At 43.2% G+C, this 22,270-nt stretch overlaps 1 non-coding gene across 1 annotated transcript; it reads left to right on the top strand.

Annotated features, from left to right (window-relative positions):
* The first annotated feature begins 13,299 nt into the window (after positions 1-13,299).
* Positions 13,300-13,372, top strand: TRNAV-CAC (transfer RNA valine (anticodon CAC)). The gene has a single exon. It is a non-coding gene; the product is annotated as a tRNA-Val (tRNA).
* The last annotated feature ends 8,898 nt before the right edge of the window (positions 13,373-22,270 follow it).

Genomic DNA, 22,270 nt, shown 5'->3' with positions numbered 1-22,270 from the left:
AAGAGCCGTCACACGAATAGATATATGCACACTCACGTTTATTGCAGCACTGTTCACAACAGCAAAAAGATGGAAACAACCTAGGTGCCCATCAAGGGACGAATGGATAAACAAATTGTGGTATAGTCATACTATGGAATACTATGCAATGATAAAGAACAATGATGAATCTATGAAACATCTTATAACCTGGAGAAATCTGGAAGACATCATACTGAGTGAATTTAGTCAATAGCAAAAGGACAAATATTGTATGAGACCACTATTATAAGAACTCAAGAAAAGGTTTAAACTCAGTAGAAAACATTCTTTGATGGTTACAAGGGTGGGGAGGGAAGGAGAGGGCTATTTACTAACTACATAGTAGTCAAGAATTATCTTAGGTGACTGGAAGGACAACACACACTACAGGGGAAGTCAGCACAACTGGACTAAACCAAAAGCTAGGAAGTTTCACGAATGCAGCCAAACACTTTGAGGGACACAGTAGCAGGGGCTGAGGTCTGGGGACCATGGTTTCAGGGGACATCTAGGTCAATTGGCATAACAAAGTTTATTAAGAAAATGTTCTGCATTCCACTCTGGTGAGTGGCGTCTGGGGTCTTAAAAGCTAGTGAGGGGCCATCTAAGATGCATCAATTGGTCCCAACCCACCTGGAGCAAAGGAGAATGAAGAATACCAAAGACACAAGGAAAGTACTAGCCCAAGAAATAGAAAGGGCCGCATAAACAAGAGACTCCATCAGTGTGAGACCAAAAGAACAAGATGGTGCCTGGCTACCACCAATGACCGCCCTGACAGGGAACACAACAGAGAGTCCATGGTGGAGCAGGCGAGAAGTGGGGTGCAGAACTCAAATTCTAGTAAAAAGACCAGACTTAATGGTTTGAGACTGGAGGAACCACGGAAGACATGGCCCCTGGACTCTCTGCTAGCCCACAACTAAAACCCTTCCCGAGGATAACTCTTCAGACAAAGATTAGACTGGACTCTGGGACATAAAATGATACTCGTGAAGAGTGTGCTTCTTCGCTCAAGTAGATACATGAGACTAAATGGGCAGCTGCTGTCTGAAGGCGAGATGAGAAAGCAGAGAGGGTCTGGAGCTGCTTGAACGAACATGGGAAATCCAAAGTGGAAAGCAGGACTGTGCTGTCACAGTATAGGGAGAGTAACTAGGGTCACATAACAATGTGTGTATAAATTTTTGTATGAGAAACTAACTTCAATTGTAAACTTTCACTTAAAGCACCATAAAAAATAAAATTATAATCCGTAAAAGAAAAAAAAAGAATTTTCACAGAGCCTTATTCACAATAACCAAAACTAAAAATGACCTAATTGTTCATCAACTAACTTGTCTTCACACAATGAAATTACACTCACCAATAACACCAAAATAATACACACACGTGCATGTAGCCACATGAATATATCTCAAAAACTTTAGTTTGCATTGAAAAAAAAAGACAAAAAACTATAGTCATTTTTGTAAAATTCAAGAATAGTTAAAACTAATTTATGGAGATAGAAATCAGGATGGTGATTGCCGAAGTGGGGTGCGGTATATTGACTGGAAAAGTGTTCAAAGTATGTTTGTGGGTTGATGGATACTTTCTGTAACTTGATCTTGGTGATGATTACATTTGTAAAAATTCATCAAACTGTGTACATAAGGTTTGTGCATATTGCTCTATGTGAATTATACTTCAATAATTTACTGTTTGCATAAAAATTGGGGACCGAGGGACGGCATCAAGATTAGATTTTCTTACATTTATTAGATTTTATTGTAAAATTTCCTGTTTGAGTGGGAATTCCTATTTCGTCTCATTTCTCTTTTTGTCTAAAAGGTCCCCACTTATATTTGACATACCTCGACCCCTCCCCCCCCCAAATGATTATGATTACAGATTTCATTAATGGAAGCTATGATAAAGCTGGTTGAGAGATAGCCTTCACCTTTTGAGGTAGTTTGTGCACATGCTCAGACACTGGGCATGTACAGGGTTTCTGGGTGTGCACTGTATGTAGGGTTTCCTTCCCTTCTCCTGACAGCCGAGTGCTCAGGAGCTGCCAGTAAGCGAAACTCTCTGACCTCAGGTAAAGGGCACAGCCAGTACAGCGATGAAAAGCGAAAGGAAAAGATACACCAGGTTCAGCCATGGTACACACCATGACACTGCCGTGACTCGGATTGGAACCAAGGTTGCTGTGCCCACAACGCAGAGTACTAACCACTATATGATGACAGCACGCTACAAGCCCCTAGCAACCGCTAGGCTTCCTTAAATAGTTTTGAGGTAAAAACATTCACAATATGCAGATTTCTTCTTGAACAGGTATGTCCTCGTGCTTTTCTTTCTCTCATGTATTCTCTCCGTTTCTCCTGCCCCATCATGCTACATAATGAAAACAATTTTCTCTGTGGTGTTTGGCTGGAGGAGAGTGGTAATTGTCTACGTTTTCTGTCTTGCTAAACCGCCCTTTTCCTACTGTTTAGCTAGACAAGGATTTTGTTGGAACTTTTTTTGTCTTCACCTCTTGGCGTTTCCAGTTGGCCGGCTTCTTCAGCTCCAAGTTGGGTATATATGCTATCCCGTTTCATTCCTGATACTAGTGATTTGTAACTTCTCTCTTTTTTTTGTCTAGTTTATTGGCCTTTTTAGAAAACCAGTGTTCCATTGGTTTTCCCTGTTGTTTTTCAGTTTTTAATGTCATTGGTTTCTGCTCTTATCTTTATTGTTTCCTGTTGTGTTTGCTTTGGTTTTATTTTATCCTTTTCTCATTTTTTGAGTTGATCACTTAAGGCTATTGATTTGAGACTCTTTTCTAATATAAGCATTTAGTGCCTTAAATTTCCCTCTTAGCGCTGTTTTAGCTGCTCCCCACAAATTTTAATATTTTCAAATTTTCAATACACATATACCAAGTACTGGAATTGCTGGATTATTGGGTAGGTGCAAGTTTCACTTCATCACAAGCTGCCAGACAGTTTCCTAGAACGGAATTCTAACCAGCAATAACTTAGTCCATATCTTGTCAGCACTTTGTGTTCTTTGTCTTTTAAATGTTGCCTCTTCTGGTGGGTGTGTAATGATATCTCACTGAGGTTTTTTTTTTTTTCAATTCTAGGTGATTTTATTTTATTTATTTTGTTGTTGTTGAGAGTATACACAGCAAAACATACACCAACTTAACAGTTTTTACATGTACAATTCAGTGACATTACTTACATTCTTTGAGTTGTGCAACCATTCTCATCCTCTTTTTCTGAGTTGATCCTACTTCCATTAACATAAACTCACTGCCCCCTAAGGTTCCTGTCTAACCTTTTGAGTTGCTGCCGTCAATTTGATCACATAGATAGTTCTTAAGAGAGCATAATGCTCAACATAAAGGCAGTACATACATACAATGGAATACTATGCAGCCATAAAGAATAATGATGAGTTCTCAAAATATAACATGAATGAAGCTGGAGGACATTATACTGAGTGAAATAAGTCAGTCACAAAAGGACAAATAATGTATGATCTCACTACAATAAAAAGACAGGAATAAGTATACATACTGAAACCAACATTCCCGGGTGGTTACCAGGGATGTATGTGAGTATCTAGGTGGGCATATATAGATGTATCTATATGCAGGTGTATATATATGTAAGTGTATGCATCCATATATATTCATATATACAATCAAGCACACAGGTGACACAAACACAGATACTTATTAAACACCTTGTGGAATTGGTTTATGTGGTTTAAAGGCTTAGGACCATACTTTAGTGGGACAACATAGTCAATTGACATAGTACAGTACATTAAGTGTATGTTCTACATCCTAGTTTGGTGGGTAGCATCTGTGGTCTTAAAAGCTTTGAGTGGCCATCTAAGATGCAACTACTGGTCTCTATGCATTTGGAGTAAAAGAGAATGAAGGAAACCAAAGACTCAGAGAAGAAACTAGTCCACGGGACTACTAGTCTTCATGAACGAGACCTTACCTACCCTGTGACCAGAAACGCTAGATGGTACCTGGCTACCGCTACTGACCGTTCTGATCAGGAACACAATAGATGGATTCTGATAGAATGGGAGCAAAATGTGGAACAGAACTCAAATTCTCAAAAAGTCCAGACTTACTGGACCAGATGAGACTGGAGGACTCCCCATGATTATCTCCATGAAATTCTCTTAAACCTTGAATAAAAATTATTCCATAAGGTCATCATCTAGCTAAATAATAGATTTGCTGATAAAATAAACAATATCGCTCTTGAGTACTGTACTTAAAAAAATAAAAATCATCTATATAAGACAAAAAGGTCAACAATTACTCTAAAGCAAAGAAGAGAAGGCGAGGAGGCAGGGAAACTAGATAACTGGAAAAGGAACAACCAGATGGAAATAATGCGAAAGTTGACACACTGTGGAAAATGTAGCCATTGTCACTGAAAAAATTGTGTAGCAATTTTTAAATGGGAACCTAATTTGCTGTATAAACTTTCACTGAAAACACAATAAGATATTATTTTTTTTTAAAAAAACCATGCTCAAGGCAGACATTTTTTACTAGTTAAGCTGAAGTATTTTTTTGTTTTAAGAGGACTTCATGGGATATTTTTGGTTTAAGGTTTAAAGATTGTCTCAGGGCAATAGTTTCAGGGGTTCATCCACCCTTCATAGCTCTAGAAAATTTGCAGTCCATGAGAATTGAAATTCTGTTCTGCATTTCCCCCGTTTTGATCAGGATTGCTCTGTAGAATCCTGCATTAAAATGTCAGTAATGGTAGCCTGGCACCATCCAGTTCTTCTGGTCGCATGGCAAAATTAGCAGCTGTTCATCATTGAGCTTTTAATTTGTGTTTTCCTAATGGGTAATGTTGTTGAACATACTTTCTTATGTCTTTTGGCGATTAAGAAATCCTCTTTCATTAAAAAAGCCTTCTCAAGTATTTTACCCACTTTTAATTGACTTGGCTTTTTATTATCGATTTCTAAAAATTCTCTGTATATTCAAGATTTGAATCACTTTTCAGATAAGATGTTTTTCTTATTTATTTCTTACCATGAAATTTGCAAAGCCTTTTTTTATTTATTATTTTTCTTTTTTTCAAGGAGGAAAGGGTCCTATGAGGGTCCCTAATTTGCTAAACTAGTTGTTGGGTACGATGATGCAAATTAAAAGTTGAGGGAGGGTTGACTTTTTCTGCACATGTAAGAAGATAGGAGAAGAGGCTGAGATACAGAATGGAAAAAAAGGCTAGAGCAAGAAAATTGATTTTAGGGTTTTGGTAGTGAATGTCAGCTTTTGTTTGCTTGTCAATCATTTATATTTAATTTTGCTTTGCCATGTGTGTAATATGACACAGGTTATGCTTGATGAACTTGTTATGGATTTTTAAATAAAATGCATATACATATCTAAATAAAATGACTGTTATACTTCAAATATTCATTAGTGAACCTCCTAGACTCACCTAACCTAGACTCACCTAAGGTTCCACAGACTGTACATTGGGCCCCATCTAGGAGGTCTAGTGGAAAAGTGGAATTAAAATTAAAGGGACGGGAGGAATGTGACAGTCTCAACAGTAGTTGCTTTCCCCACCGTGGTGGTTTTCATATTTCCTTCACACCTAATTCTTTCTTCAAATAAGGATCATTGAAAACAAAATTCAGTTTCATCCTTGGAATCCACATAAATTTGGGGTAGGGAAGTTCAAGTGCTACTCAACTGGGAAAACTGGGAATTGCTTACTTAGTGGCAGCGGGCCAAGTGTGTCTCTTTTTGTCTTCTTTGGCAACTGGAGACAGGACTCAACGCACCTTCACCAGTCACTGGAGGACTCTATTCCAGAGGAGGCTGACCTTTGGTAACTTCAGAAATGGAAATTTCGTAGGATTTCTTCCCTTTTCTTTGTTCTATTTCCTGCCTCCCCCTCCCCTAACAGGAGAGGATTCACCTCCTTCCTTTTGCTTCAGGACCGTTTTGGGGTCCCTTTTAGACTGGGATGGGCTGGTTTCTCCTATGGGTCCTACCTCCCCTGCCTGGACATCTCTAGAGCTCACGCTGATGCAGGTCATAACTCCGGGCCAATGCGACCAAGAGGAGTCCAGAGGGCAGCGAATGCCAGGAGGCCTACAGTCTAACCATGCTGGCCCACGTGTACCAGCTCCTGCTCCTTTGGATTCCGGGGAAGCAGAAAATGCGGCCCCTCAAAATTTTTTTTCAGGCTGAAGAAGTGTGAGGTTCCAAAAACGTCGAGAAGAACCTTGCTGAGTGGATCCAGCCCCTCGCCTGTGTCACGGGGACAGGCACAAAAAAGGTTGATTTCAAACACAGAGCCAAGGAAAAGGCACAACGGTGTTGCCAACCCCAGGATACTGAGATTAAAGTCTCAAATCCTGGCCTCTGAGTGAGCCCAGGGGCACTAACTGAATCGATCCTGCGCCTTTATCACAAAAGTCCTTAGTCAAAAGAGTCCTTAGTCCAAGCTCAGAGATCAGGAACAAGAGAGATTGTGCATATCAGTAGTTGTCAACAGAGGGTGATTTTGTCCCCTGTCCTACCCACTAGAAGGAACATTTAGCAATGTCTGAAGACATTTTTGATTGTCATGACTTGTGGGTGTATGGATCCTACCGGCGTCTACAGGCAAAAGGTAGGGATGTTGCTGAACATCCTACATTGCAAGGGAGAGCCCACCACAATAAAGAATTATCTGATTCAAAACATCCGTAGTGCCAAGGATGAGAAACCCTGGTGTAGATGAATGTCCACACTTTACCAATGTGACATTACTGATTGGACTTATTGGTTATGGAGTCTGAGGAAAATACTGGCCTGAGCATATGGAAGGACAGAGTTGCCATGAAATAAAATGGGAAAAGTGCAGGAGCAGCAGGTTTTAGGGGCACAACCAGTTCAGGGCCCCGTGGCCCTGCTTAAAAGAATTTTCCATCCAGGCTATCTCTGTTCCTGCAACCATCTGAGTCCTTTATGATATTGGAGACCTCGGTGGTTCTGTGCTGAGGCCCTTCTCACCTTGGGCACCTCCCTCTCCACCTCCTCCTGGCACACTTGTCCACAGGTGTGTGTCCGAGGATCATCTCTTCAGGCACTGTTGCCTCACAAAGGTGTATCTCTAGGTGGGTTCTGAGGCGAGGCCGGGACGAGCCAACTCACTCTGTGACTTGTGGAGCTTGTGAGCTCCGTGAGTGTCACTGGACCGTCAGAGTGCTTGGGGCCTTGCATGCAGGCTTGTTTTTTGGAGAAAGCAGGAGGAATACTACCTCTAGGAGACATACCCTAGAGAAGCAGCTCGCATCTGGAAGGGTAGGCGGGCTGGGGCTTCCCAGAGATCAGTGCAAGGAGCATTATTTACTCCCCGATACTCTGGATTGAAATCTCTTTCAACCAAAGCCTCAGGACTTGAACTGCGAATGTCCTCCTAAAATCTTTCAGGAACAGTTTTTCCATGTTAGTTGATGGCAACTCCATCCTTCCAATGCTCAGAGCACAAACTTAAGAGTTCTTCTTGACGCCAATCTCTTTCTTAGACTTCACATCTAGTTAGTCATGAATTCGTGTTTTCTTGTCTCTGTAGTGTGGATGTTGGTCTACACAATTCTTGGCATTCATATCCCTGAACTGAGCAAACGACTCTCATGATAAAGCAGGAGATCAGCTTAACTCCAGACCCTCGGCTGGCTCAGACATTAGGGTTCCAGACCTTAATATGAGGATATCGTAGGGTTGGCCTGCCCTAGCGCCTGTTCTTTGTCTCTGTCACACACAGGCAGCCTCTTCCTGGCCTGTCCTCGAGGCCCAGGGACAGATGTGAGAGCTCTTGGCGAGGCTCGTCTTGCAGATATGGAACCCCATACCCTGTGGATTCAACCCGCAGAGAAGCTTGAGACTATGCTGTATTGAGTTGTCTGAACCCTCCCAATAGATCCTGGCTTACTGCATTTGCCTTGACTGGTCATTTCTCTCAAGACTTAGCTTTAATGCTTCTTTGTTATCTTTCTCTCTTGTTCCTTCCACTTTCCTTAGCATTGGATGTGAGACCTCAAAGCCAGGCTGTGGGGCCCCACAGTCCTTGTTTCCAGGGTAGGTGCGGAACCCTAAGCCAGGGACTATTGGGAGCAGCAGTCTCCTTTGCCTAAAGGGTTCAGTTGGTGCTTCCTGAAGCCTTTTGCTAGCACTTTGCTGCTGGCAGTTGAATTTCAAAATGGAACTGAATTTCGTACATTCAAAGCCACAAAAGTCAAAGAAGGCAGGCTTAAAATTTTCCTGGATCCATCCTTAAGTTCCAAGAACTACTTGGTTTCCGTAGTGTGGTAGTTATCACCTTTGACTCACACGCAAAAGGTCCTGGGTTTGAAACCCAGCAGAAACAGTTGCCTTTTACTCCACTGCTTTACAAAAAATAGGGCGGGAGGGAGGAAGAACTCTTGTTGCATCTTGATTTACACAAAACATGGGGTGAAGAGTTTAATTATCTGAACTCTACTAAGCACTAGGACCAGATCTCATACCTTTGCTCCAAGTCAGATTAGATAGCTGGCCACAACCAGTAAGTAGAAGACAAGGCCGACTTCATGTTAACTTTAGATCTAAAGTCGCTTTAAGTTCTCTTATAACCTGAACCTTCTCCACAGGCTGCCATTGAAGATGATATTATATCTCTGAAAGCCAAGAAGTTTTCTCCTGTGAAGCCCACTTGGCTTCCCCTCACCTAGAGGACAATTGCAAAAGAGGTTGATTTGCGTAACAGAACCAAAGAAAACAAATCTCTGTCCTCATTTGGGGCTCCAGCCAAAGACATGTGATTAAGAGTTTTGTGCTCTACTAATTGAGCTGGTGGGGGAACAAAAAGGAGCCCACTCATGTGCCATTTTCAGGAGAGCCCCTTGTGCCAGTTCAGAGATCAGAAACTAAAATGACTCAGTTCATCACCCTTTGAGAGTCAAGTCCCCACTTTACCGACAAGGAAACTGAGGCTCAGAGAGTGTGAAAGGGGCTGCGTGGGAATTTCACATTTATTGTCAGCTGTGTAGGCCTAGCGTCTCGGGTATTGTGGCATTGTTAATGCATAGCTTGCATAGTTCACTTCTGCATCCTCCTATGATTCTGATTTATTTTCCTTCTCTCTTCCTTCCTGTTTTCCCATGATTTTACAGAAGTTTAAAATCAACCTAAGTTCCTCTTTGGGAGGTAGAACAACAAGTGATAAAATCTGAAGGTGAGGCAACTGAACAAAGGAATCATCTTGTGACTGAAACCAGGATGGCGTCAGAGGATCTTCAAGAATACCCGCAGAAGGTCAACATGTCTGGAACGAGGTCATTGTGCCCCCCTCAAAGGGAAAGTAACATTCCACAGATTTTTTGGACCTTGACCGTGTCCCTATAAAATCCTCTGATCAGCCTCCAGGCGGGGAGGCAGATTTTGGAGGAGCTCATTCCACTCTGTCTCCTGTATATCAATATACAATAAAACACTCTTGCTGCTCACCTCAACCCTGTCTTTTGTGGCAGGTGGCTCAGACCTGCATTTTGCAGTAACAAGTGTGTACTTGGCAGTGCTGCACACAGTGCTAAAAGCAGACTAGAACTGAACACAGGCTAGTTACCTCATGGCCTGGCGTCAGAGCCCGTGCTAGGAGAGGTGATAGGCGATGAGCAGTTGTTGAGAGGCTGGGAGTGCTAAGAGCCGCAACCTGCTCTGGGTGCCGGGCAACACCTCCACTTCTGCTCTCCTCATCTCAGAAACCTAACCTTTACTTTCAGAATTTTCATCTAAAGATGGCAAATTAGAACCTGGGATGTTCTAACATGCAAAAAATTTGCAAGAATAGTAACATCATATATTCTTCACATAGACTCACAATTAACATTTTCCCACACTTGCGTTGTCAATCTCTCTCCATATACATATATTTGCTACATCATTTGAGAGTAACTTGCAAACATCTCAAGATTATTTGGTAGGGCCACTCTTGCTCCTTTTCTTTGGCAATGTCCGTCAAAACCAGCCTCTTCAGGGCAGCTCCTGGAGGGTCAGAGGGAGGACATTGTTCTTTCCATGAGGCTCCACTTGCACCTTCAGGAATCTAACACACATTCCGTTCAGTCTGTAGAGAAGCTAGAGGCAGAGCTTTATTCAGTTTTCTCTGACAGCGGGGGCCAGGTGTGCTGTGTGCTAGTATTAACCTCTAGCACCAGCTGCCTTTGTGGCTATTCCTAGTTGCTTTGGTGGGCAGTGGGGTTTTGAGTAAGCCTGAGCTCCAGAGAGGGACACCTAGGGAGAGGCTCTTCAGAGAATAGCTACCCCCTTCCCTCCCGCCTGGCTCTGTGTGCCCTGCAGGGGCCTTAAAAGGTCCTGACCTAACGAAAGACTAAGAATCCTTTCCTGTGATGGTGGGCAGGGGGAGAAAGAAATAGGTGGAAAATTGATCAAAGAGAAGGGAAAAAATTTTAAGAGCTTTCCAGGATTGTCTGCACAGGTACTGTCAGGTAGGTGGCTGCCCTGTGATACTTGTGCTTAGTCTTGTCTTGTCCTGGCCTTGACCTGGTCCTAGCTCCAATCTGAGTCCAAGTAGACAAAGACAACCTGATTTGTGCTACATATTAAATTGTGCCTCTCCCAAAGCGAACTTCTATCTATAGGTTTACAGTGGAGTTCAAGGATACTATTGATTTTTTTTCTTTCTCTCTTGCACTTTCATAGAAACCCTTGAGAAAAGGGATACATGAAAAATCTTACATAAAAGACAACTGTTTCTGCCTGCTTTCTGTTTGGGAACCAACAAAACCTTTCCTGTGAGAAGAACCAAGTGATTCTGAGGGGAAAAAATGGGGCTTTGACTTAAGGATACTTCTCTCTCTTTAAAGTTTTCCTTAATCCTAGGCAAAATTCCTCGCTTGATGACCTCCAGGTCAGCAAAAAATAAAAGACAAGGTGCAGGTATTGGAAAATAAGAAACTGGTAGTTGAAGAAGATCGCATTATTTCTACAGTAAAAAGAATAGTCATAAAATAATATCATGAAACCAAAAAAAAAAAAAAAAAAAGATGAAGAAGATAGAGAAAGAAACAGAGAAAAACAAAGAGGAATGGAAGAAAAAGAAAAAGTAGAGCCAACACTGTAGTCTGTGTTGCCTGAACATGGGGTCTGCACTAGGTAATTGTCCTGTGATGTAGGCAGTTAGTGCTCAGCTTCATGGCCTGGTCTTCTGTCCAATTCAAGGGTATAATCAAGGACTGACTTGGGGTGAATCCTCACAATTTTAGAACAACAAAATATTCTGACTTTCAGCCTTGGCTATGGGGCTGTTAAAACATGAAGGCCTGGTTAAAATATTATATTTAAATTTGGTCAAATAGAACAAAGGAAAGTGGCAGGAATAAGATAACAAAGAGGTGTTAAAGCTAAGTCTTGAGAGGAATGATCTGTCAAGGCAAATGCAATAAGGAGAAGGGAAAGTCAGGGGCAGGGAAGAGGCACCCAGCTCATGCCTCAGATCAATGCAAGCCCTTCAACTCCAGGAGCTCCAAAGTCTGAGGGATTTAAGCTTTTAATTGGTGCTTTGTTCTAGAATTGGGAATCCTAAGTGAGATGTGGGATCCTGAATCCAAGATATGAAATTGTGGGTCCTTGCTGCCACAGGAAGGCAATGACCCTTAAGTAAGGACCTATGGACTTCCAAGCTCTTATTTATCTAAAGCATTTTCTGGGTTCTTTCTGAAATAGGTGGAAATTTCATCTCTAATTTCTGGAGCTCCAGATAAGAATATTCCTGTTATTTCTAAAACTACTTTACTCATTAGGGCTCATTGATATCTACTTTAAATAAGTACAAAGAGGATGAGATCATTGCTGGGGTGACAGAAAAAAACGAAGGTAGCGTATTCTCTCTTTTTATTTTATTTTATTTATTTGTTGCTGAGAATATATACAGCAGAACATACACCAATTCGGCAATTTCTACATCTACAATTCAATGACACTGAATAAATTCTTGGAGTTGTGCAGCAATTCTCACCCTCCTTTTCCAAAGTGTATTCTATTGTAAAGACTCAAAAGGAAGCCTTTGATTCCAGGTAGGTTTACAGAATCAAACACTGAGTTAGTAGCCTAACACACTAACTGATGTGTCAAAAGGCTGGCAACCCTGAAGTCTTTGTGTCACACTCTGGGACGTACTCTTGCTGGAACCTAGGCTTGTATCTCTTTTATCCTCTGACCTACCAAGCTCTTCTTACTCTGTAAGCCCAGGGAAGCCTCAGACACTGGGAACTGGAGTCATTTCATGTGACACATTTTTGGGCTTGGGGTGACACCTAATAGTTAAATGATTTCAAGAATGAAGACTAAGTACCATCATATTACTTGTTTCTTTCCTCCTTCAGAATGAAAACTTCTCTAAATTCCATCTGCAAAGTGAACAGAATCCAGAACCCAGTGGAAACCTAACTTCCCTTAATTGAAGTGATGTCTTACAGATTCTGAAGCCTTCTTCCAACCAACTTTTATTGCTGTTTCTGCCAGTCTTAGGGAAAACGCACAAGCTTTGTTTTTTTAGATTAACACCCAAAGCCTCCTTCACAGACATTGGCAGTAACTGTAGTTGTTGTTTCAGATGGCTCTTTGGGGGGAAGATCAAAGATTCAAGCGTTATCTTTTAAGCTTTATTCTACAAAGATCCCTGAGAGTGACAAGGAATGAAATTATTTGAGTTCAGTTCTATCCAGGGAATAAGTCTATGATAACATCAACAACATTACAATTTTCCATGTATCTTCTGTATCCCGAGAAAGAGAGCGACAAGCTTGAAGAAGGACATGCTCCAGGAGGACAGGAATAAGTGAGAAGCTGATGAGGGGAATTAGAAAGATGGTGAGATGAGTGGGACAGGAAACAGGCTTAGGGTTCTGCACCTACCCTCGAAACAATGACTGTGGGGTCCCACACCCTGGCTTTGAGATCTCACATCAAATGCAAAGGAAAATGGCAGGAACAAGAGAGAGAGATAACCAAGAGGCATTAAAGCTAAGTCTTGAAAGAAATGACCAGTCAAGGCAGATGCAGTAAGCCAGAGTCTATTGGGAGCCGCAGTCTCGTTTGCCTGAGATGTTCACTTAGTACTTCCTGGGGCATTTTTCTAGCACTTTGCTGCTGCCAGTCGAAATGGGATTGAATTTTATACATTGAAAACCACAAAAGTTGAAGAAGGTAAACTTAACATTTTCATGGATGGATCATTAAGTTTCAGCAACCAGCTGGTTTCCGTGGTGTAGTGGTTATCACATTCACCTCACATGAGAAAGGTCCCCAGTTTGAAACCAGGTGGAAACAGTACCTTTTACACCTCCTCCTGGCCGATTGCTACCTTTTCTCATTACTTTAGATCTATAATCAGACTCAAATCCTTGAAAGTCCCAGAAGGAAATGGTGGTGACCCATGGGAAGGTGAAATACAACCAGAGGTACTGCAAGAGGTTTGTCAATATATATGAATAGAAATCCTGGGGTGCATCTATGGAAATGGATCCTAAGGGGGCAGAGGCAGGGTGGAAGAAATATAATGTTGGATACGGCTAGGTTTATTTATTGATATAGATGCCCTAAGTAGAAATTTTGGAGCCATTTTGTTAGTTTGAGAGGCTGTGAGCAATTCTAAATTGTTCACTTGAAGCAGTTGACTGAAAACTTGCACCCAAAGGTGGCCTACAGTAAATGAGGTTGAAATGCCAAAATGTCTTTGATATATGTATTGCAGAGGAAAATATCTAAAGGCTTAGGGAGACTACAAAGCTACAGTAAATTCATCATTTAAGACATGTTCATTCACCCACATCTATATCCCCAGGTATGGTCAGGAAGACATTCCCTTTAACAAGTCTGTGAGAAATACATGGAAGAAACCTGTCCTTTCATCCGCAAACCATTCTGTGGTGGCGATTTTATGAAGGACAGTGGGAACTGCTGCCATTGACCAGGGATTTCTGAAATTCATGGTAATGTCTGAGTCAGGATTGGCCAAAGAAACAGAATGAGGGTTATAGACAGATAGCTAGATATCTTGATAGATAATGGTGATTGCAACATTATTTGTAATCATAAAACCATAGAACCAACTTAATTTCCAAAGTGTATGGAAATGGGTGAATGAATAATGGTACAAATAACTAATGGAAAAACACTCCTTTGTCAAAAACAACTTTGATGACTCCACTCAATCATTTCTGAGTTCCCAGTTTCCAAGACAAAGAGGGGGGTAACTAGGAATGTTCTCTACCTTTGCATAGTAGGATTTATGGAGTAGAAACACTTATAAAATCTGATTTCTGTCCCTGGGTGGACTCAGAACTACAAACCTTTATGGTCAATAGCCAAACACGCTAACCAAAAGCGCCACAGAGACTACAGCTAATCTTTCTGGTTTCGACAGGGAGTAACGACTTTCTAAGCACTAGGCCGTTCCGCACGTTTTCTACGTAACAAATTGTGCAAATCCTCAGAAAAGCGGGAGGTTTGGGGCCATGAATCGTGTTCTTTATCACCTTGGAACCTGTGCATTGGGTGATTCCAAAGCTAAGAGGGCAGCCTAATAGCCTTCGCTCCTCCTTGCTCCTTATCCGCCTCAGAAGCCAGCTACTCCCGTAGTCTCCCCGATCTGCGACCCCTGCCTGAGCCGAGCAGGGACCACCACACGCTGAGCCCCGTGGGATCCAGGACGTCCCTTCGAGTCTTCTGCTCTGCCTTCGCCCGCCGGTCCGCGCCGCTGGAGTCTCCCCCCGCTAGACTCGTTTGCAGTCGGTGGGGCGGGAGCGGGGAAAATAAGGGAGGAAAGGGGAACAGTGAAGAGGAGCGAAGGAAAGCCGGGAGGCGTGGACGAGGACGAGACCTCCAGGAGGCCTGTGCAGAGACACAGGCGGGGTCCTGGGGAGGAGAGAATGGTCTTTATGATGTAGCCGAAAGGGGAGTGAGACGCGGAGGAAGGGCACGAAAAGGAGAAAAGCAGAGCACCTGCAGCTGTCCAAGAAAAAATCGCAAAACAGTGTGAATGTTTCTTTGTCGATAAAGTTAAAGGAAGCCTGGTGAACCCTAGCAAGTTTGTGGTAGGCGACGATGGTATAGTGGTTGGTACTCTGTGTTGTGGCTGTAGCAACCTCGATTCAAATCCAAATCGCGGCACTGTTTGGCGCCGGTTTTACTACGCGCTGGCGCGCGTCTTTCGGTTTGCATTTCATTCTCGCACCTGCATCTCTGTTTGTCTGTGGCCAGTGGGCGGCAGAGCTTACAGACAGGGGTCAGAAGGGAAGGAACCCTGACAGTGCGCACACCTGGAGCCTGGTCAAATGGAAACTTTGCGTGCGCCCCACATCTGGGCAAAAGGTGACGTGCATCTCATTCAGCCTTATATGTACCTTCCACTTTTGAGATGATGTGGTCATAACCGTTTTCCTGGTAAAGACATTTTCAAATAACAACTGGGCTCTTTTAAATGAAACCAGACTAAACCTTTAATGCGTTTACAGTAAAATCCATAGTCCGTGTACAGGCCATGTCCCTCACCCCTTGTTCCTCAGTTTTTAATCCAACAGTACATTACTGAAGTGTAATCCACATTAAGTATAATGCACAAATCTTTAGTGAACAATTACTGAATTTTGACAAATGTAATCAAGTTACCGAGAGTTTCCATCATCCCAGCAAGGTCCAAGGAGCTCCTTTCCAAGTAATCACCAGCCCCTATCCCCTCTCCCGTTCAATTAAGCACTATTCTGAGGTCTCTCACCAGAGATTAGTTTTGCCTATTCTTGAAATATACGTGAATGAATGCGCATTTTTTTTTGTATCTGACTTTTTTTTTCTTCATGTAACATTATGTTTTCGAGATACAGTTGTTGCGTTTATCACTTCTTAATTGTGGTATTGTTGATGAGCGTTATTCCAGTGTGTGAATACACCATGGTAATGGATATTTGGGTTATTTCCAGTTTCCGCTATCGTGAATAGGGCGCTATGAGTATTCTTGTTGAGTCTTTGTGTGGACATGCGCATCCATTTCCCTTGAGTATGCACAAAGCACTGGAATTTCTGGGTCCAGGGGCAGGTGTAAGTTTAACTTTATTAGATACTGCCAAACAGTCCTCTAGAATGGTTTCACACCAGCAAAGATGGTTGCAGTTGTTCCACACTCTTGTCAGCATGTGGTGTTCTCTTTCTTTCAAATGTTCCATTCTGGTGGGTTTGCGAGGGTATCTTTTCATGGTTTAAATTTGTGTTTCTATAATGAGTAATGATGTGGGGCTTGTTTTCTTAAGCCTTATGGCCATTTAGAAATCCTTTTTTGTGAAAAAACTTTATTCACTCTTTTGCATACTGTTAATTGGCTCAGCTTTTTATTACTGATCTCTAAAAGTTCTGTATACAAGATTTGAGTCATTTTGCAGATAATCATGTTGTAAATAGTTTCTTCCAGTCCATGGTTTGCCTTTTACTTTCTTAGGTAGTTTTTCATGAGCAGAAGCTTATCATTTCAATGAAATTCAATCTATCTTTTAAAAAATTTTTGTATATAAGGCCTTTTGTGTTCTCTAAGAAATATTTTTACCAAAGGATGGCAAATGTTTTCTCCTAAATTTTCTACTAGTAATTTTAGAGTTTTTATTTTTATTGTTGAATCTTTGCCATCTCAGATTCCTTTCCTGATTACAGCAAGCTTTTCCACTACCAGTTCCCTGGCCTCACAGAAATTGTCTTTATATTGCAAAAACATTCACAATAGTTACCTGCTTAGCTCTTTGACAGCTACAGAGGCCATGCTTCCTTCCATTTCCCCCTTTTCCCCCTTGCATCTCTGTCATTCTCTCTCTTCTTTTCTGTAGCTGAGAAACCAGGGGGGAAAAAAAAAAAAAACTGAAACAGAGAATGAGAGAGACCTAGTCTAATCTGTGCTCAAGAACTCAGGCTCTGGGTTAGGAATCTGATTCAGCCCTTGTATGGCCTGAATAGGTGTCTTAAATTTTATGTGCCTCAACATTTTCATCCTTTGAAAGCTGAGTTTAAACAAACAGTCAAACAAACAAGTAAACACCTGTTGGGAAGAACATGCCATTTTCTCCAGCAGTTGCTGTTATTTGTGCAGTGCTTACAGAGTTACCTTCACAGCAGAAGTTCAAGTGCTCCCACTCTGGGGAAGGCGTGGACTGTTCTGCTCACTGGAAACCAGGACAGCAGTCCTGGGCCTTGTGCTGCTTTCATTCAAACTGGGGACTGGGATACCACTGGACTACATCACCACTCCCCCTTCCGCAGTGACTGAGGGCCCAGTTCCAGAAGAGGCTGACTTCATGTTAGCTTTTGATAAGGAAATTTCATAACATGATTTTTCCCTTTCCTTCCTTCCTTATTCTCTTTCCAGCCCCCAACCCCCGCCCACCCAGAGGAAAGGATTCACAGCTGTTCTGTTGCGGTGTCGCTTTGGTGTACCTTCTAGATGGGACAAAGGGGCCAGTTGTCCTCCCCTCACAGGAGCAGAAAGAGCAGCTGGCACTAGGAGAACCACAGCTCACCAAGTGCGCCCTTGCACAGCATGCACGTCTGCTTGGCAGGGTTCGGACAAACCCGATACAGCACAGTCTCAAGCTTCTCTGCAGTTGAACCCGAAGGGTGTGGGGTTTCAGACCGGCAAGTCAAGCCGTGCAGAGAGCTCTCACATCTGTCCCTGGGTCTTGAGGACAGGCCAGGAAGAAGCTGCTTTTGAGTGACACACAGAGACAAAGAACAGGCACAAAAGCAGGCCAACTCCATGATACCGATGTTAAGATCGCGAACCCTAAGGTCTGAATGAACCACTATCAGGAGAGTCGTTTGCTCAATTCAGGAACAGGAAAGGCAAGGATTGTGTAGATCAATGTCCACACTACATGGACAGAGAACATTAACTAGATATGGAATCTGAGGAAGAGATAGGTGTCAAGAAGAACTCTAAGGTTGTGCTCTGAGTATTGGAAGGAGTTGCTATCAACTAACATGGAAAAACTGCAGCTGCAGAAGATTTTAGTGGGACATTCGCAGTTCATTTCAGGTCCTGAGGCCTTGGCTGAAAGAGATTTCCATCCAAGGTATCTCTGTTTCTGCATATGTGTCCCACCCCCCTTTTTTTTAAGTTACACTACTGGCCAGTGCTAGGCCCTTCTCACACTGGACACCTCTCCTCCCAGCTTCTCCTCCCTCCCACCTGCAACCTCATCCACAGTCCTGGATTCCACAATCACCTCCCCATACCTTGCCCCCTTGCAAAGGCATAGCCTGGACCAGCCAACTCCCTCTATGACTTTTGGACTTGGCAGGCCTTTTGGATAATGCAGAGAGGGAATGGCAGTTGGGGATGATCCTTGAAGGGCAGCACCTTAACCCCAGCAAAGGTGAGACAACCTGGGCTTCTCAGACCTCAGTGCGAGGGGCGCTATTGCCAGAGGATTTGAGAAAAAGAATTGAACTTACAGATCTCTAGCAGTCTGCTTGTTAGGATTTGGCACTTTCACCCTGCGTCCTGGACTCGTTTCCCTCCTGGTCAGGGAAATTCTTATGCAACGTCTCTCTTCTGACAGAAACCTTCCTCATTATCCCTATAGCGCTGGTGCGCTGCAAGGGTCAGATGCAGAAGAGTCCCGCAGAAAGAATCCCAAGACTCTTGAAGAAGGAGAGGACATACTGGTGGGCCGTTGGTCACTTCCCAAACACAAGGCTGGACACCACATCCCTCAGGCTTCCGGCAGCAGACCCTATTGGGTGTGCTTCTGCCTTTCTTCCTCAGAGCACACCTTTTTTACCTTTTCTTCTTTTCACACAAGGGAGGAGTGGCTTTAGAGAGCTACAAATCATCTTGCCCAAGGTTACATAGAAGTGCAGAAATTTAATCTGCAGGAGGCTCTCACATGGTGTGCTTTCAAAAAACCAAACCAAACCCCTGAGCCGTGGAGTGGATTCTGATTCATAGTCACCCTATAGGACAGAGTGGAATTGCCCCATAGGGAATCCAAGGGTGTAATCTTTACAGTTAGCAGCAAGCACTTAACCACTGTACCACCAGGGCTACCACCAGTGTGCTAGGCTGCATAGCTCTTCCTTTGGACCTGAAGTTCCTGCGTGGAGAACCTCCTAGTCTGGGGGAAGACTGACGACAAGGACCTTCCTCCAGAGCCCACAGAGAAAGTCTTTCCCTGGAGCCGATGCCCTGATTTTGGACTTCTAGCCTACTAGACTGTGAGAGAATAAACTTCTGTTTGTTAAAGCCATCCACTTGTGGTATTTCTGTTACGGCAGCACTAGATGACTAAGACAGCCACTATAATTGTGAGAACGAGTTCTGCTTCTGGTAATGGCTATTTGCTCCTGTCAGAGCCACTGTAACAGGTAACGTTTATAAAATATGGACAAAATTTATGTATTTTTAAATTATCTGAAGGTTCTGAGAGACTGAACAAAAGCAGGCAGGCATGTGGAAGAAAGGACTGAATGAATTTTCATTTTGCAGATTTTCATCTGAGGGCAAACCTTAGTTTGCTCTATTTGAGTCTGAGAAATTCCAAAACCAAGCTGTCTTGCTAGTTAAAGGATCAGAGAACAAAGTTTGCACAACCAGAACAGTACGAAAACCAGGGAGGCAAATCCCAGAAAGGAAACACTCATGGAAGAGAAATGCCAAGTTGTGTGTAAAAGCTCTGCCCAAATTTCTGGCTGACCCCTGGATTATGCATGTATGGGCAGGCAGCCTCCAAGTAGTCCAGCTATGGCTAAAGAATGATCTGAGATTTCACCTGCCATCCCTTGCAGGGGAGACAGAGTTTGCAGTTTGATATAAACCAAAATAACAGCCTATTTAAAAAAAAAAATCAGTACTCATTATAATACATAACAATCTAGAGTCTCTACCATTATCATTCATAATATCCACAACCCAATCCAAAATTACTCTAAGTAAATTACAAAATTACTACATAAGAGAAAGAGGAAAGGCGGCGCGTGGTCAAGATAAGACAATCATGAGAGAGTGACCATGAGAGGTCAGCTAAATGTTGGAAGTAGGAAACAGTAAATTTTAAGCTATAATTATGACGATACTCCAGATTGTAAAGGAAAAGAAAAACGATAATAAATTAAAAGATAGTAAATCTTATCAGGAAATAAAAACTATAAATTAAGGTGTTACCACCTCCAGGGAAGGAGTCCCACCACATGGAGGAGAGCAAAGAGTAAAATAATGCCTGTCACGAGGAGCAACAACACTAGGATGTCTACCCACTCCATGGCTTTCAGGCGTCCAGATATAAACACGACACACACAGGCATTCACAATGTCCAGTAAAGCCAGGGAACAACGCTTTACTCATATAGGAAAGAGACAGAGCAAGGTCAGCTTCAGCGGTGGGTGGCAGTTCCCCATCGTCAGCGGGTCTCACTCAGCAGCCAAGATAAGGAGATACAGGGAGATCGTCTGCATGCTCCCCTCCGGTGCTGCAGGAGTGGGATCAATTCCCTCTCCTCCGGGAGCAGATCTAGAAGTGGGATAGTGCACACGCTTAGCTAAGCAGTTTTTAGAAATGTTGACATATACTCATCTTGTCCTTTGTCTTCTCCTTTGACGGAGTTTTGAGATTCCGCACAAGGGCTCTTCTGCATTGACCCTTGCAGGGCACCACAACTCCAAAAATAAAGAGGAAGATTCCTCTGCGTGACAGTTGTTGTGTGGTCTTGAATCATCCCGACTCATCGCGACCCTTTATGACAGAGTAAAACTGCCCCATAGGTTTTCCTAGACTGTAATCTAAGGAGCAAATTTACGGGAGCAGATCTCCAGGCCTTTTCTCTCCCGGAGGGGCTGGTGGGTTCAAATCGCCGACCTTTCTGTTAATTGCAGAGAGCTCAACAATTGCACGAGCGGGGCTCCCCTGCATGATAGTACACGTTGCAAAAGAATTTCCCGAACAGGAATAGAACCGGGCCTCAAGGGTGAAAGCGCCAAATCCTAACCAAAAGACCATCAGCTTCCACTTGATAGTTTTCTTGATTACTCCAAAAGTAACTAACGCTCCTTGCACTGAGCTCTGTGAAGTCCCGGTCCGCCTACCCTTCCAGATGCTCCCTGCTCCTCTAGGGATCGTCCCCCAAAGGTCTCTTTCCTCCTGCTTTCTCCAAAAAACGGGCCTGCACGCGAGGCACCAAGCCCTAGGCGGTCTAGTGACACTCACGAGGACCGCAAGGTCCACAAGTCACAGAGCGAATTGTCTCGTCCTGGCCTCGCCTCAGAACTGACCTAGAGATACGCCTTTGCAAGGCAACAGTGTGTGAAGAGATGAGCCTCAGATGCACAACTGTGGAGGAAGTTGCCAGGAATCAGGAAGGGAGGCGCTAGGGTTAGAAGGGCCCTAGCACAGAGCCACCAAGGTCTCCAACATCATAAAGGGCTCAGATGCAGGAACGGAGATAGCCTGGATGGAAAATTCTTTCAAGCATGACCAAGGGGCCCTGAACTGGATGTGCCCTTAAAACCTGCTGCAGCTGAACTTTTCCATTTTATTTGATGGCAACTCCATCATTCCATATGCTCAGGCCAGTATTTTCATCACACTCCATATCCAGTAAGTCAGCAATTAGTAATGTCTCATAGGTCAAGTGTGGACATTGATCTGCACCAGGGTTTCTCATCCTCAGCACTACTGACGTTTTGGACCAGATAGTTCTTTACTGTGGAGGGCTTCCCCTTGCAATGTAGGATGTTTAGCAACATTATTGGCTTTGACCCCGTAGATGCCAGTAAAATCCATATATCCCCCAGTCATGACAATCTAAAATGTCTTCAGACAATAGCAAATGTTCCAGTGGTAGGGCAGGGGACAAAATCGCCCTCTGTTGAGAATTGATGTGCACAATCCCTCTTGTTCCTGGTCTCTGAGCTTGGACTAAGGATTCTCTTGATAAAGGCATGGGATCGATTCAATTAGTGTCCCTGGGCTCACTCAGAGGTCAGGATTTGAGACTTTAATCTTGGTATCCTGGGGTTGGCAACACCATTGTGCCATTTCCTTGGCTCTATCTTTGAAATCAGCCTCTTTTGCGCCTGTCCCTGTGGGCCAGATGAGGGTCTGGGTCCACACAGCAAGGTTCTTCTCGTCTTCTCGACCCCTTTGGAACCTCACACTTCTTTTGGTTCAGCCTGAAAAAAAATTGAGGGGGTACGTT

This window comes from Trichechus manatus, unplaced genomic scaffold, assembly GCF_000243295.1.
Source record: "Trichechus manatus latirostris isolate Lorelei unplaced genomic scaffold, TriManLat1.0 scaffold00073, whole genome shotgun sequence".
Lineage (NCBI taxonomy): Eukaryota > Metazoa > Chordata > Mammalia > Sirenia > Trichechidae > Trichechus > Trichechus manatus.
Note: the sequence above shows the minus strand (reverse complement) of the source record. Positions and strands in the feature narration are given on the sequence as shown.